The following is a 16,845-nucleotide window of genomic DNA, read 5'->3' on the forward strand; positions in this document are numbered from 1 at the left end:
TTTTCTGTGATTTTTTTTAGATTGATATATGTTATATCAGGAAATATTTTTCATAATCATCAAAATATCAATAGCCGAAAGTTTACTGCATGCCCCAGTATTCATGGAATCGTGAGATTTTGATTGTTTACGAAAAAAGTTTTGGATTTCTTGGATTTCTTGGTCAAGTGCATTGTAATAGTAAAGTCATACCTTTTCAAATTTGGGTGGCGATAAAGCACCATGAGAATAGGGAAACCACGCCCCCTTTTTAATAATAAAAAAAATAAAATCTGGTTGAACAATTTGCAAAAATGTTTTTTGAAAGCAGAGTTTGGATCATTGTCTTCTGATCAATCAAAAAGGTTTAAACGAGTTTGACATCTAATCCAAAGACTGGTACGTATATTTATAATTTGCTAAATATAAGGTTTCACATATTTTTAGTGCAGAAACCATCAGAAATTTTACTCTGGTATTGAAAATTATAATAAATATTCCAGAGAGAGAGAGAGAGAGAGAGAGAGGTGGAGAAGTTTATACTTACCACAGGCAGCTAGCAAGTTGTAGGAATAAATTAGACGATTGTTTATATCTAGATATGACAAAAATACGACTTGCGTTTGCCTCCTTGAAATCTTTCAAGACAGCTTTCTGTAAAACAAACCGTGAATAGAAGATCCATGTAAGTAATCATTGAGAGATGAAATGCTTTTGTTCTTTGCTTCTTAACGTAAAGTTATATTTTCTTCGAAAGATTAAAAATATCGATGAGGACCCGGAAAATAACTACGAATGTGACAATGTTCTTCAAGCTACTTCAGTCGTATTATTGAGTCTGAGTTTTTTGTTTTCTGTCAACTCACACGAGGTGAAACAAACTTACGGAGATATAAAAAGGAAAAATGTTTAATTCTTTTGGCATTCAACCTAATAAAAGAGAGGAAAAATATTAAGATATTTTTTATTCTATCCAAAAAATATTGTTTTATATAAGACATCATTCTAGATCAGATTATCACAAGACCCCAACCGTCATACATCAACTAAAAGATTCACCGAATGCAGTATACTATCCAGCAGGACCTTCCAATGTGAAATATCGACCAGAGAAACTTTCAGTGTCAAAAATCGACCAGCAAAGCATTCAGTGTCAGATATCGACCAGAAAAGCCTACAGAGTCAGATATCGACCAGAGAAACCTACAGGCTCAGATATCGACCAGAGAAGCCTACAGTGTTAGATATCGACCAGAGAAGCCTTCAGTGTCAGATATCGACCAGAGAAGCCTTCAGTGTCAGATATCAAACTCCCCGCAAGCGGCCTCCCGAAAGGAATAGATCAGTAACATAATTTAAGAAAAAAGAAAAGTAAAAAGTAAATAATTTCATCAACAATTGATTAAACTGAAATGGAGACTACCTGTAATTATAGTGAATAAAAAAATAATCGGGTGGAAATTTGAAACTAAAATGAACTTTAACACAAATTGAAATTCATGAGCTGGGTGCGACTTCCTTTTAACATAAACTGAGACTTAAAACAGCAACATAAGCAATATTCAAGCTTTTAAAGCGCTTTCGTGAAGCAGACCTATCGGCTTTGCGTAGAATTCTGTACAGTCGTTGATCTTTATTAATTCTCGACTTCTGCTGAGAACTCGGTGAAGAAAATTTGCACTAGCCTCTATAATACTGCATCTACAGACATCTCAACCTGTCGATGAACTCATGTTTACAACTCCCCGATCTAAATTACTTACTTTTGCAAAGGTTTTGTACCAAGCTTCCGGGGTTATGTGCATTATTGGGTTTTTTTTACATTTCATTATTTAGGACTTAAAATCCAACGTGAGAAAGGTAGCGGACTTTTTGAGCGTCGACTGCGATGAAGAATTTATTAATATGGTAGCTGAGAAGTGTACTTTTAAAAACATGAAAAATGGCAAAGAGGCAAATCCCCAACCTTACTGGAAAGACTGCACCTTTGATGGAAGGATGCCCATATTCAGGAGAGGTACGGCAACGGGTTTAATATTTAGTTAAGATTAATAAAATATATGATACTCAAGCGTGTACCTCATGAAAATTTCCCTAATTAATAATAGACTGAAAGCTGTTTTACAATCAATTTTAACTTTTATAAGGATATTTTCCAAGAAAGCAAACTTCCTCTGCGTCATATTCTTTTTTAAAACGATAAAAGTTTCAAAGAAGTCTTTGATCAACTCCAATGCAACACTAAGTAGATAATGAATACCTATGTCTATTACCTGCGCAGGTGATGTGGGTGACTGGAGGTCCTGGTTCTTCGACAAAGAGAACGACAGGTTCGACAAGGAGTACGCTCGCCAGATGAAGGACCACCAGATTAGCTTCCGCTATTACATTTGACGGACGAGCTTTCGGTATTTCATTTGATCCCCCCCCCTCCCCTGGTCACGCTAATTGACTTTATTTGACTATTTTAATTATTGTTTACAGAAGACTTCCTGAATTGTTTGATTGTAGAGCTTCTGGAATTCTATCTGACTTTCAAAATACTGCAGTCGTTTCTAGCAGGTTTACAGGTCCATTGTGTTAAATGAAGATTTGTCAGACTAGGTCACTATTATACGTACCTTGTTAACTGTAATTTATTTATGTATATCAATTACCGAATATACATGTATATTTTTTAACATTTTTTTAAAAACTGTTTGTAACCTTGTCAAACTTGGAGTGGCCTGTACTTCAGGAGAGGGCATTGTTTTGGTTTTGAATAGACTTCATAATTATTATAGAAACCCTTTTCCTAACATCTGTTCTGTCCAAATCTTATCATTCATACCTCGGTTTAATTTCCTGTGATGTTAATGTAAATCATCAATGTTAATTAAATCCAGTTGAATTAGAATGACTTCGGTGACAGATTCCGTAATGATATGGTTATATTTGCGTTGAGCCCTCCGCACTAGGTGTTGTGATCTAAAGTCTTCAGTGGATTGTTGTTACTCGGAATAAATATTTTGTTAGCATTTACATTAAATCTACGAAGAAAACGATGTTTTTAACTTTGCAGTTACTATTAAAAGGTTATCTTGATTGATGAGGTAAACTACGTAAATTTCCTCAGAGAGATACCATATTACATCGCAGAGTGACACCTGTTGATTGTATTATATCTCTATGAAAGCTGTTGTTTTGTCCAGTCGCGTCTAATTCACCGCGAAAGATTATAAACATGATCATATTTTATATTGTTATTCATGCACACACTTATCATAACAGAGAGATGGACAACCAGACAATCAAATGCATATATGAAGATTTGTTTTGTTGATTTGTTGAATAGATTATATTACATGTACTGTGTTACTTATAGGGACCTTATTAAATGTTATTGGTTATTTGTGACGGTAATATGAGATTTTGTGCAATATTAAATAAATTTGAGAGCATTTTTCTATGTGGCTTCTTTTTAGTTTAATATATGTTATATCAAGAAATATTTTTCATACTCCTGAAAATATAAATTGCCAAAAATTTACTGTATGCCCCAGTATATATGGAGTCGTGACATTTTGATTGTCCACGAAACAAAGTTTTGGATTTTTTTGTCAAGTACATTGAAATAGTAAAGTCATACCTTTTCAAATTTGGGTGACGATATAGCACCGTGAGAAGAGGGAAACCACGCCCCCTTTTTAATAATAAATAATATAATAGATTGACTTACATGTAACAAGTATGTTCGATGTCATCAGAAACCAATTTTTATAATCTTTATCAAATCTAAATAGAATTTTCCTTTTAATTATTTGTCAATAAATATTTGCTTTTTATCCAATATTAAATATTTTTTAAAAAATGTCTTCCTAAAAAAACAGGATTGAATAATTCAATGAAGGGGGCACGTAAAAAAATCATACATCATAAGTTGCTGATTTGATAAAAAAAAAAAAGTTTTTAAATGCTCTACATTTGTATTAAATTGGTTGAACAATTTGTAAAAATGTTTTTGAAAGTGGAGTTCATTTGATCATTGTCTTCTGATCAATCAAAAAGGTTAAAACGAGTTTGACATCTAATCCAAAGGCTAGTACATGTATTTGAAATTTGCGAAATATAATGTCTAACATATTTTCAGTGCAGAACCCATCAGAAATTTTACTCTGGTATTGGAATTTGTAATAAATATTTCAGAGAGAGAGAGAGAGAGAGAGAGAGAGAGAGAGAGAGAGAGAGAGAAGGGGGGGTTATACTTACCACAGACGGCAAGCAAGTTGTAGGATTGAATTAGACAAATGTTTATATCTAGATATACGTTTGCCTCCTTGTAATATTCCAAGACAGCTCAGTGGAAAACAAACCTTGAATGGGAGACGATGTAAGTAATCATTAATAGATTAAATACTTTCGTTCTTTGCTTCTTATCGCAAAGTTATATTTTCTTTGAAAGGAAAAAATATTGACGAAGACCCGGAAAAATAACTATAAAGATAACAATGTTCTCCAAACTACTTCAGTCGTATAATTGAGTCTGAGTTTTTTTGTTTTCTGTCAATTCACACGAGCCGAAACAAACTTGCGGAGATATAAAAAGGAAAAATGTTGAATTCTTTTGGTATTCAACCTAATAAGAGAGAGAAACTATAACACTGTGCCAGATAATTATGTCAGTGCCAAGGTGGCATTTTTGCACCTGTTTAAGCTGCATCTATCAAAAAATTTAAATATGCCATATGATAGACCATTGCTTACAGAGTTAACAACCACCTTTGTAAACATTGTATCTCACCTTTCAAAAACAAAATAATTGTTCCCATAGGAAAAACAATATTCCTATAGGTTATTTGAAATTTCCTATCGGAATACAAGAACTTCCTATAGAAATTTTACTTCCTATAGGATTTGATAAACTCCGATAGGAAAACTTAATATCCTATAGGAAAACTATATGTCTGAATCAAATTCCTACAGGAAATACCATTCTCCTACAGGAAATATAATTCCTATAGGACTTTTTAAAAATCCTATAGGATTGTCAATATTTCCTGTAGGAGAATCAATTCTCCTATGAGAATTTTCAATTCCTATGGAATATTAATTTTTAAATCTTATAATAATTAATGTTAACATCTTACCTGTCAGGTGAAATACACTAAAAACAAAAGTTGTTATATACTCTCTAGACAATGGTCTTTCATTTGGTATAAATGGATTTTTCCAAAACTGCATCTTAAGCGGGTGCAAATATGCCACCTTGGCACTGGTATAATTATCCGGCACAGTGTTCTATACAAAGGAGAAATATTTAGGTTCTATCCAAAAAATATTGTTTTTATCCAAAGATATCTTTGTATATCAGATTATTACAAAACCCCCACCGTCATATATCAACTAAAAGATGCATCGAATGCAGTATATTATCCAACAGGACCTTCCAATGTCAAATATCGACCAGCAAAGCCTTTAGTGTCAGATATCGACCAGAGAAGCCTTCAGTGTCAGATATCGACCAGAGAAGCCTTCAGTGTCAGATATCGACCAGAGAAGCGTTCAGTCTTAGATAACGACCAACAAAACCTTCCAATGTCAGATATCATCCAAAATGACTTCGAATGCCAGATATCAAAGTGACATCATATCTTATTTCTGCAATAAGATCAGTACATATCATTTTTAATAAAAAAAATTCTTAATCTTTCAGAAATATCTCTTAATGTAAAAGATGCATTTCTGAAAAAGAAGTATTTTTAAATCAAAGAAATAAACATTGAATTATTGTGAGGATATTGATTTAATTTAAAATAATTCATGTACTTTGAGATATGCAGAGGTATTTCATTATCTTTATAAGTGATTTTTATTACGTATTTTCTGACTGAATTCTTAAAAAGAGTATTCCTCGAATGTTATATCAAAATTTAATATACTTTAGTAGCAGAAATATAGATATAACAGATTCAGCACAATCAACGAAACATTGCAAAAAAATTGCGAGAGATTTTCATTTTGACAAACAATTGAACCCTAGAATCTGGACATGTACTTATTCACTTATGACGTGGTTTCCTGGTTTCCAGACTCATTTTGAGGTCACTGAGTTAATGGTTACCGACCTCGTTGGTATTATGATCAGCATTGATTATTTTGTAATGTAAAAAAAAAATACTCCATCATTTAGTACGTTCCTTATTTAACTCGAAAATTTGATTAAATTTGGAATAAAGAACTAATTTGGGTGAATTAGTAATGTGACAGCTTTGTTAAATTCATGTCGTTATATTTACATCCACTCAGTATGTGTTTCGCTCTATAGTCCAATCCACACTTTGCAAAAGTTGTTCCCCTTTACGGGGTCAACCCAAAGGTCAAAAGGGAAAAAGCAACTTTTCCCTTCTTTAAGCAACTAAATATTTGGGCGTCCTATGAAGAAATCTCTTGGAATTTGATTTATTTCTTCGATGTGTGGGTTGCCCTAACTTGGGGCAATTAAAATTCACAGCGGAAACGGATTTTTAATGTCAATGACGAAGTAACAACCCTCTAAACTACAAAGGCTACAGTGAGAAATATATGGGTTTTTCCCCAAAGATGGTGGCCAAGGGACATAACTTTTGTAAAGTGTAGATTGGTCTATTTCTCACGTAAACTTCATTGTAATTCAAGTACGCATGACAAGACAGAAGTCCACGAAATCCAAAAACACGATCTATAGTTGTCGGCGTAAAAATATAAGTATTCTTCTAATTAAAAAAAAGAAAACCCTGTTATATATAGATGCGTTGTTTAGCTTTTAAAATTTCAACTTTAATTCAAGTAGCTATAATTGATAATTTTGATAATTTTTGCATCGTTCATTTATATCTTCTCTATACATTTGCAGCTTATTTGCGATGACTGTATAACGAAAGTTTTATTGAGATGACGAACTTTACAGACATGCACGGACTGACTTTCAGTAGCCTGTAGTGGTCATAGCAACCTTTACACACATGGAAAACTGGTTGTTCCTTTTTATAAACGTTTTTAAAGGACAATAATAATAATTAACCTACTTTTACTCATTTTCTATGGATAATTGTCAAAAGGCAAATTTAAGTATAACAAAAAAATGCTTTCATTGGTGCTTCGTTCGGGTTATGTATTTGTTTCTGCAATGCACAGGCACGAAGCATCGTTTTTAAAAGGAAGGGGGGGGGGGCAGACTCATCAAAAAAATCTTGACAAGCAAAGTGGGGGGGGGGGGGGGGGGGGGGCTGGTGTTATACAGTAGTATATCTGTAAATTCAATTTCACCCTCCATTTCTTAAATTTCCTAAATTTTTTACATGCTCCCAAAAAGGGGGGGGGGGCAACTCCATAATAATTCAATTTTTAAGAAAATTCGAGAAAAAGTGATGGTACGTGCCTGATGCAAGCTACCTTCATGCCCGCATGGAGCACAAACAAGAATTTTATTGTTTAAACATGGATGATACACAGCTATCTAGTCATGATGATGAATGGTTGACCACAAACTAGGGTCACAGTGGCAATGCCCCAATATTTACATCCCAATAATTGTAAGGTAACTTAAATTAATTGATTGACACAGATAGATTCATTTGTTTTTTTTTACAATACTGCAGGATGACACCAGACGAAAATAAATTTTACAGCAACAAATTCTTGGGCTGGTCTCATTCCACTATCATAAAATTATGGCTTTAACACTTTATTATTAGTTGACCTATGGTATAAAGTAACTTGCTTGAAATTGAAATTTTGCGCAAATTAACACCTTTTTTTTTAAATAACGCCTTTTTTTCTGAACATGTGAGTGGTTCATAAACCAAAAGATGTCCCAAATTGTGTTACAGCGTATAACACAAATAGGATTTAAATTCATTCCTTAAAAATCGTGTTGAGAGTACATGTAAACAACTGACGACTTGATGGAATAATAAGAGAAGTCAAAAACAAAATATCATTAACAAAACGAACTCTTTTCGCTTATATTGAAAAAAAGTTTAACATTTGTACATTAGACGTATTATTCAGTGGAACCCTAGATTCAGGAATCATCCAACAAAACCTCTCATGTCAGTTATCATCCGGTAGATTCTTTATCTAAAAGAAACTTCCAATGTCAGATATTATTCAGCAGGATCTTCAGTTGTCAGATAATGATTAACGGAACCTTTTAATGTCAGATATCATTCAGCAGGATCTTCAGTTGTCAGATATTAGTCAACAGAACATTTTTAAACCTTTTTAATACCTGATATCATTCAGTAGGACCCCATAATATCAGGTAATATTCAAAACGACCTTTTAATGTCAGATATTATTCAGCAGGACCCTGAATTATCAGACATTCATCAACGGAACCTTTCTATGCCATATAAGTAGGACCTAACATTATCAGATATCATTCATCAGGACCTTGCAATACTAGATATCATTCAGCAGAACCTTCCAATGTCAGATATCATTAAGTAGAAATTTACAATGTCAGATATCATTCAGCTGGATCTTCGTATATCAGAAATCATTCATTAGAACCTTACAATTGCAGATATCATTCAGTTGGACAGAACAATATCAGGACCTTCCAATGTCAGTTATCACTCAGTAACAGATATCAAGCAGGACCTACTTTTGTCAGATATTATAAACCACGGTCTCCCAATGTCAGATATTATCCAGAAAAAAAGCAAATGCTTTGATAGATCTCTTTCAGCAAAACTTGCCAATTTCAGATATTTTCTGAAGTACTTGCTAATTTAGATTTTTAAGTGACAACACCACTTGGTGCTGCATTCACATATTACTTTCTTTAAAAAAACATCTTTCAGATATATATTTAAATTAAAGCGATGCATCTTTATTATATCAATGTATCTCTATAGCTGTATTTGATAATACATCTTTCTTAAACTCTGAGACCTGCAGATTCAAATATGTTTTAGTACTTATAAGTTATTATGATTAGTATTATTTATGAGAATGTTTTCTGTATTTTATAACTTTTCGATAAATCCGTCTTTGGCGGGAGTGAGTTCCAAATAAGAATGCAATATAAACTATTTTTTCTTTTAAGTCAGTGCGATTTTTTCTGGCTCAGCAGGTAAAAAAGCGCAAATAATTATGGTTTGTAAATGTGTTTACATGGTTTATCGTGACAAAGATTCCTGTTTTCTAGAAAATTGTTTATACTGTACTTGCCGAACGTTATGTAATGTAAATAATGTTTTATTATTGCGTTAATTACTGGAATATTTCTACAAATATATTTGTAGAGCAAACATCATGTGACTGCTTTGTTTAATTTATGTCGTTACATTGATTATAAATAGCTAGCCCCAATAATGTATGGGTTACCACAAAATAAAGTTACAGCGCTCCAATATTCACATCACACAATATTTGTAAGGTTACTGAAATGTGATTGGCACAAATAGTTTTGTACTTTCTTACAATACGGAAGCGTGATACGAAACAAATATATGATACAGCAAGAAATACCTGAAGTGATCCCTGCGTCCCAGTGCCGACATGATGGAATAATTGCAGACATTGCGAGATTTCAAGCTGCATGTTGGTTACCCTTTTAATGATCCCCCCTGTCAGCTACAGGAACAGCCACACTGAGTATCTGGTATCCATGATATGCTTTAAACATTTAGAATTTTAACGGATTGCATATTTTTAGTTGCGGAAAGAAAAAACAAACTGAAAAAAATAAAACTGATTGGTAAAAGGACTACATGTAGTTGTTATTGCCTATTTTATTGCCTCTTTATTCTATAAATAGAACCATTTTAACAAGACCTTGGAATTTCAGTAGGACGTAGCTATGCTATCTATTTCTTGCGTCAAAACAAGCTAAAAATGACGCTGTTTCAAGCGAAATATACACAGATTGCGTAGTCTTAGCTTAAAAGCCAGACAAATCTTGTTGATTTCAAAGAGCCATGGCTGAGTCATCTTCGCTAGCCAAGGGTTTTCGGTCCACTTTGCTCCCCATAAACCCTTGGCGGATTTCATTACGAAAACTCGGTGATGTGGTGGCGCTATCTAGCGAGCAACTTGAGTTGCGCCCCTTGCATATTTATATTTTAATCGAATTAAACAACAGGTTATATACACACTACGGCATTAATACAACTTGAAAACATGTTGACTACCGAATATCGGAACATAATTAACGATGCTAATAAATACCAATTAAGTTATAACCTAGGGAAAGCACGAATTGTTTTATTCATAGTGTTTTGTAAGGACCTGTACCGGGAGTGAAAAAGTCGCCGATTTATATGAAAGCTTTCATGCCATAAAATCAGGTATCGTTGTCGTGAATATTGCGGACCAAAGAAATTAAATAAAACAGAGCTCACTGAATTTTTAAAAGCAATAACCATAAGCATGAACGTATATACTAACGGGATAGGCAACTTCTACATTCGCCATGTTTACTTCCCGTGCTATCACGCGAGCCTTGACAAGTTTGTAGAACTATGGTCAATCCCAGTAAAATATATAGGTTTTTAAAGCGATCTGGTTAGACCATCGTTGGGGAGGCACTGTACTCGAGAACTTGTGTCTCAACTTGTTAAAAGCACCGAATGTTTACCAAAGATCACACATGTGTTTTCTTTTAAGTTTATATTTACAAGCACTGCGATTGGATCAGCTACTCGCAGCTGCATCCAATCATAAAACGGAGCTTGTCACCGAGTTTTCGTAATGAAATCCGCCAAGGGTTTATGGGGAGCAAAGTGGACCGAAAACCCTTGGCTAGCGAAGATGTGGCTGAGTGGTCTACAATGAAACAGACAGGCTTACGTCACAATGCTGTTTGACACAACTACCCAAAGTCCAAGCTCTTGTTAAAATGGCTCTATCAGTAAAACCCAGTAAACAAAGAAGTTATTGATACTGTGAAAGGTTGGAATAGAAGCGGTATTAGAGGTGACCTGTTATTGTCAACAAACTTGACATCTGACGTCAGATAACTCAGACCAAACCTCGTTCTGAACGACGTCAAAAAAGATTTATCATTTAAAAGAAAGAACAACCACTCTAAGCTTAAAACAGGAGGCTTAGTGCCACTTCGCTCACCTGAACAACAGTGCATGTATCATTCTTTTTTGAAATTAAGGGAAAAAATTGTAAAGCTCACAGCAATTCTCATATATTCCAAGAATTGACAATACATTAAACAATGCATAAAAAGTGGTATAATTGTTTGGACATCACATCCTTAGATCTAAATTGCAGCAACTGACCTATCTCATTATCCTCTGCCTCAACGTATCAAAGAAAACAAATCGAAAACTGTAAAATAAACTATGAATGATTATTAAAAGTGTGGGAAAATCACTATGAGGATATGAAAATAACTAAGCATGTATTTCTTGAGAAGATGATTTTAAAACCCTTTTCCTCTATAATTCTGTATTCAACTTTGAACCATCTTGGGATCCCAGTATTGATTCAGGGGTCATGGATTTTACAATTTAGAATGTTCACTTTATACACAAGCTTTGGTGTGTATTTGGCATTTTTAGAGCATTGATTCTTGAGAAGAAGATTTTTAAAGACACACCCTATTTTCACTGTTTCGAGATTATCTCCATTTTAAAATGGCTTTCGTCCTTTACATCAATCACCATAACATAAGGATGTTGTCTACTAAAGAAGTATGTCTGTCAAAAATGTGAACAGTTTACAAACAGACGGACGAACGACGGACAACAGATACCTTGAACCTTCGGTTCAGGCCAGCTAATAAATCAAAATTGAAATAGAACAATTTTTGATCGCTGAGAGGATCTCACGTGAACATTTTCACCGTGACACTAAAATGCACCTGCAATTTATGTGTAAAATCATGTTAAACTTTAACATGAAATCATGTGATAAAATATCATTACTGTCTGCATTATTAGTAAATAATATTTATTACTGGACGGCCGCATAACCTTATCCTTTAACAGGTTTGGGTTTATTTTTCTTTGCTTTCAATGCAATAAAAGCTATAAAACATCTTGACATCACAGTGTAATAAAATACTATTGAATAAATATAAAATTCTGAATAAAGAATTTTGAAAGAGCTGCACCGCCAAACTTTTTTTTGGGGGGGGGGGGGGGGGGGGGCAAATTGTAGTGAGAAAAACAAAAGGAATGTTCACGTAGAATTTTATTTTATAAGTTCTAACCCCCTCTTCTCCCCCGGAATTAGTTTTTTTTCCTTACTTTACTTTTTGTTTTTCTTTTGCTCGTTAAGATTTACAGATTTTGTGTAAGTTTGAAACTTACCTCCCAGATTTAAAAAAAAGCGATGTTATGTGCCTGTATGATAATTTTGCATGTCTACATTAACAACAATAGTTTAATGCTGTTCGCTGGCATGCTCACATAGATTTAAAAATTCTGGGAAACATTAAAACAAGAGGCCCAGGGGCCACATCGCTCACCTGAGCAACAATTGCCTTAAATCTGATCAAATTAGCATTACAGTATCAAAATATCTTGACAACTAAGTACAGTAGATCTTGCTAAAAAAAGAATCGGCCAATTTTTATCCATCTCTTTTTTTTGTGGTAAATACCAAGCCCCTTTTGTTGTGGTAAATGTAAGAAGATTTTTCTATATTCCTATATACCCCCCCCCCCCTCCCCCATTTCGTGGCCCCACTTTTCTCTATGGAATCATGGTTTCATCAAACTTAAATCTGCATAATCTGTGCTTTCACACTAAGTACTGAGTTTATGACCAAAAACTTTCCCAGAATATTTTTAAAGATTTTCTCTATATATTCCTATGTAAAAATTCAAACCGCCATCACGGCCCCGCCCTACCACTAAGGACTGTGATTTTGCAAACTTGAATTTACACTACCCAAGGATGCCTCTACACAAGTTTAAGCTTTTCTGGCCAAATAGTCTTTAAAAGAAGATTTTTAAAGATTTTCTCTATATATTCCTATGTAAAAATTCATCCCCTGGAAGATTATTTAAAAAACTTGAATCTATACGATCTGGGGGTGCTTCCACTCAAATTTGGGCTTTCCTGGCCTAATAGTTTTGAGAAAAAGATTTTTAAAGATTTTCTCTATATATAAAAATTTATCCCCCATTGTAGCCCCGCCCTACCCCCAGGGACTATGATTTGAACAAACTTGAATCTACACTACCTGAGGATGCTTCCATTTTAATTTGGGCTTTCCTGGCCTAATAGTTTTTGAGAAGAAGATTTTTAAAGATTTTCTCTATATATTCCTATGTAAAACTTGATCCCCCTATTGTGGCCCACCCTACCCACAGGATCCATGATTTGAACAAAATTAAATCTACACTACCTGAGGATGCTTCCATTTTAATTGGAGCTTTCCAGGCCTAATTGTTTTTGAGAAGAAGATCTTTAAAGATTTTCTCTTTATATTCCTATGTAAAACTTGATCTTCCAATTGTGGCCCCACCATACCCCCAGGGACTATGATTTAAACAAACTTGAATCTACACTACCTGGGGATGCTTCCATTTTTTTTTTTAGCTTTTCTGGCCTAATAGTTTTTGAGAAGAAGATTTTAAAAGATTTTCTCTATATATTCCTATGTAAGGCCTTTGGCTCAGGTGAGCTAAAAACAACTTTTGTACAACATTCGAATGGGTCAGGTCCCAGTAGACATTTCATGGCATCACACGGCATTGACTAATTAAATGTACTCTTTAATTTAGTCAAGTGTAGTTAGAGTTTTTAATTCAACAATTTACTCTTTTCACTCAAGTCAAATGGTTTATTAAATTTCCCTTTTATATTTTACTTTGTGTACTTCTGACAATGATGTTCCATATTTATACTTTATATTCAAAATTAAATATTATTTCATTTAATGGACAAAAAAAAATCCTTTTTAGATTCTTGCATCGAAAGAAAACGGCTTTTAGTATTTTTTTCTTACAACAAATAGATAAATTTTATTTTTCCGGAAGGTTTGTCCAATTCAAACAAACTTGTATAAATTTATAGATATCGTTTGTTTCCTTGTTTTTGTTTTAAAGTTTATGAATGAATAAAAAATCAATCAAATAAAGCGGTATTCAGTAGAGAGACACTGGTTCACGTTCATGTATGCAACATTGAGACTCAGGAAAGCTAACTCGACTTTCTCCTTTTTCATTATGTACAGTGATATGAATGATCACTAGCCATATTGACAAAACGATCTGAAACAGTTTAATTGTGCTATGTCATTTCTTCAGAGAAAGCAATGCAAGATCACAGGTCAGGTCCACTTATTTATAAGAACTATTTGCACTGGTTGATAACCACGTGTATTCTAAAACTGACTAAGAGTTATTGGTCTTTCTACGTATGGCCAAATTGAATTGAGCTTAATGCATTAAGAACCTGGGGGAATAAGCCGAGGAATATGCCCACTAGTGGCCACAACCCAATCACTACTATGTTTCAAATGACGATCACGCATTTAGCAGAATAAGTGTATTAATTTCAAATATTTTTATTTCTGTGCCTACATATTTTCAGAGAATTTATTTGTGCGTGTACATAGATTAAAGAATTCCAATCTTTTGTCCTAAAGTCCATAATTTGTACCCCTTCAATTAAAAAAAATAATACCAAAGAAAACTTATTTAGCAGTTAACTAAAAAACCATAAAATGATCAAGTGCATGTGTTTAATTCATAATAACGCAATTTTTACTTTCTTTACGTCAAATGAATTTTTCGAATTTAAACAAAGTAAACAAAAACATAAAAATATTACGATACATTGAAATCGAACACCTATTTCATCATACTTATGTTACATGAACTCCTCGCTAACCTCGCTCTACATCAATGAATCACATGTTTGAATCCATTTAAATAACAAACTCAATTTATTATTGTGCAAACATAATTTTGTTATATTTATTAAGCATTTGCATTCAATATTGCCTAAAACTTCAAAAATTGACTTCAAATTTAATAATTATTTAAAAAATAAGCATTCAGTACTTATATTTATATTCATACTGATGTCTGTTTGTAAGAAATATATGTTTATCGGAATTGTAAAGCCAATATTTACGCGCTTAGCCAGGCATATGAAACATACATGGAACAGCCAATTAACATGTTATTTAGTTCGCTTCCGCGACTAAAAATATAGCGCCGGAAACCGGCTTGATGGAGAAAAATATTTTTTATTAACGACCGGACATGATTTAATGATTATTTTTCATAAGTACTTATCAAACTGTTTATGTAAGATTGAAAATTTTATTTAATCTTACAAAAATAAATATACTCAAACGCGGGATGACGTCTACATTTGTGCTCATGGCGCATGAATTAGCTAAGTGCATTCAAAGAAAATCAATTGTCGCAGATTTCCAATGCAAACATAAGGAGAAATATACACACTAGACAAAATCGATAATGCACCATTTAAAATAAAATACTTACATCCTAAAATTTCTTAAAGATGTATCTAATATTTAAATAAGTGACCTTGATGCCCAAACGGATAAATGGATACAATGTTAACTGAAGCGTAACTGTTCTTTAGAAATGCTCAAATCGTGCTCACACTTTTTTTGGAAAAATAAATCTTTACTTTCTTTTTGTGTTCTTATTATTGATGCATGCATTACTAAAACCCCACAAAAAGCCGACGGGGTATGCCGCGTTTGACCACAGAAGAGCGGGACAGGGCAGTTGGTATGGTCTCTGCAGGGTGCTCCTTTAGAGAGGCTAACAAAAAAATTAATAATTCAACAAATACCGGTGATTTTGGCTAAAAAATGATGCAGCATGCTTCTCTAGTAAAACGATTGCAAGGTTTTACCGGAAATATGTACAAACCGGAAGTGTGAGGGACACAGCAAGAATTCCAAAGCTTCGCGTAACTACTAGGCGACAAGACAGACACATCGCATTTACCCGAGCAAATGGAAGCCACGCCCGATCTTGATATGTGAATCACATAATGGTACCAATGTTTCATAAACAGGGTTCAAAGCAACTGGTCAATACGTTTGCAACAAATGATGTATTTCCCTATTATGATTAACTAAAATAATATACTAATCAGTCTTTTTGCATTCAGATCTAAAACAATCAAAGAAATAGTAAGTGGTGCGTTAGGAATTTTGCCTAGTATACACTGAATGTAAATATATAATATTGAAATTTAGTTCAGTTATAGTCTGCCCGAAGTTATTGCTTCCGCGCCCTTGATGATTTTAAAATAAACATACCTGTCAATGGAGTACATTTCAAATCGATAAAAGGGGGAAAATCCAAGATTTCTTCAGTGATACATCATCTGGTTTTACCCAGCGAATTTTACAGGAATGAAAACAAGCATCGTTCAGAGACTCAAAAGAGGAAATGTTTACATCTTTTCTCCATTCGGAAGTACTCGGGGCACCTCACACAATTTTTAACGTTATCATCCGGGAAACTATCTTGTCATTTGCAATACAAAATCCCCGTAGATTTCATTTTTGGAAAATGTACATCTGCATCTATTCCTTCTTAAATGAACCCACCTTCAGAATAGCAAGAACGTTCAATTTTGTGTTACTGTAAACGTAAAAACACAGTTATATGAACGATTTGCCTTTACCAAACCTAAGTATACGTAATTAACAGCAATTTAAAAATTTCATCGGGATATGAAGTTATTTGGTACGTGACCAAATCTCCTAAGAAGCCCTCGTGCTTCACAGGATTTGATCACGCCACCAAACAAGTTCATATCCCAGTGAATTTTCTAACATTGCTGTGTACGTTATTTCTAAACTGTGTCATCAAACCTATATAATAAAGCAGTAGAGGGAGCGTTTCAAAACAGATGATCTAGACTTTTTTTCATTCTA

The sequence above is a fragment of the Magallana gigas genome, chromosome 6 (assembly GCF_963853765.1).
Source record: "Magallana gigas chromosome 6, xbMagGiga1.1, whole genome shotgun sequence".
Lineage (NCBI taxonomy): Eukaryota > Metazoa > Mollusca > Bivalvia > Ostreida > Ostreidae > Magallana > Magallana gigas.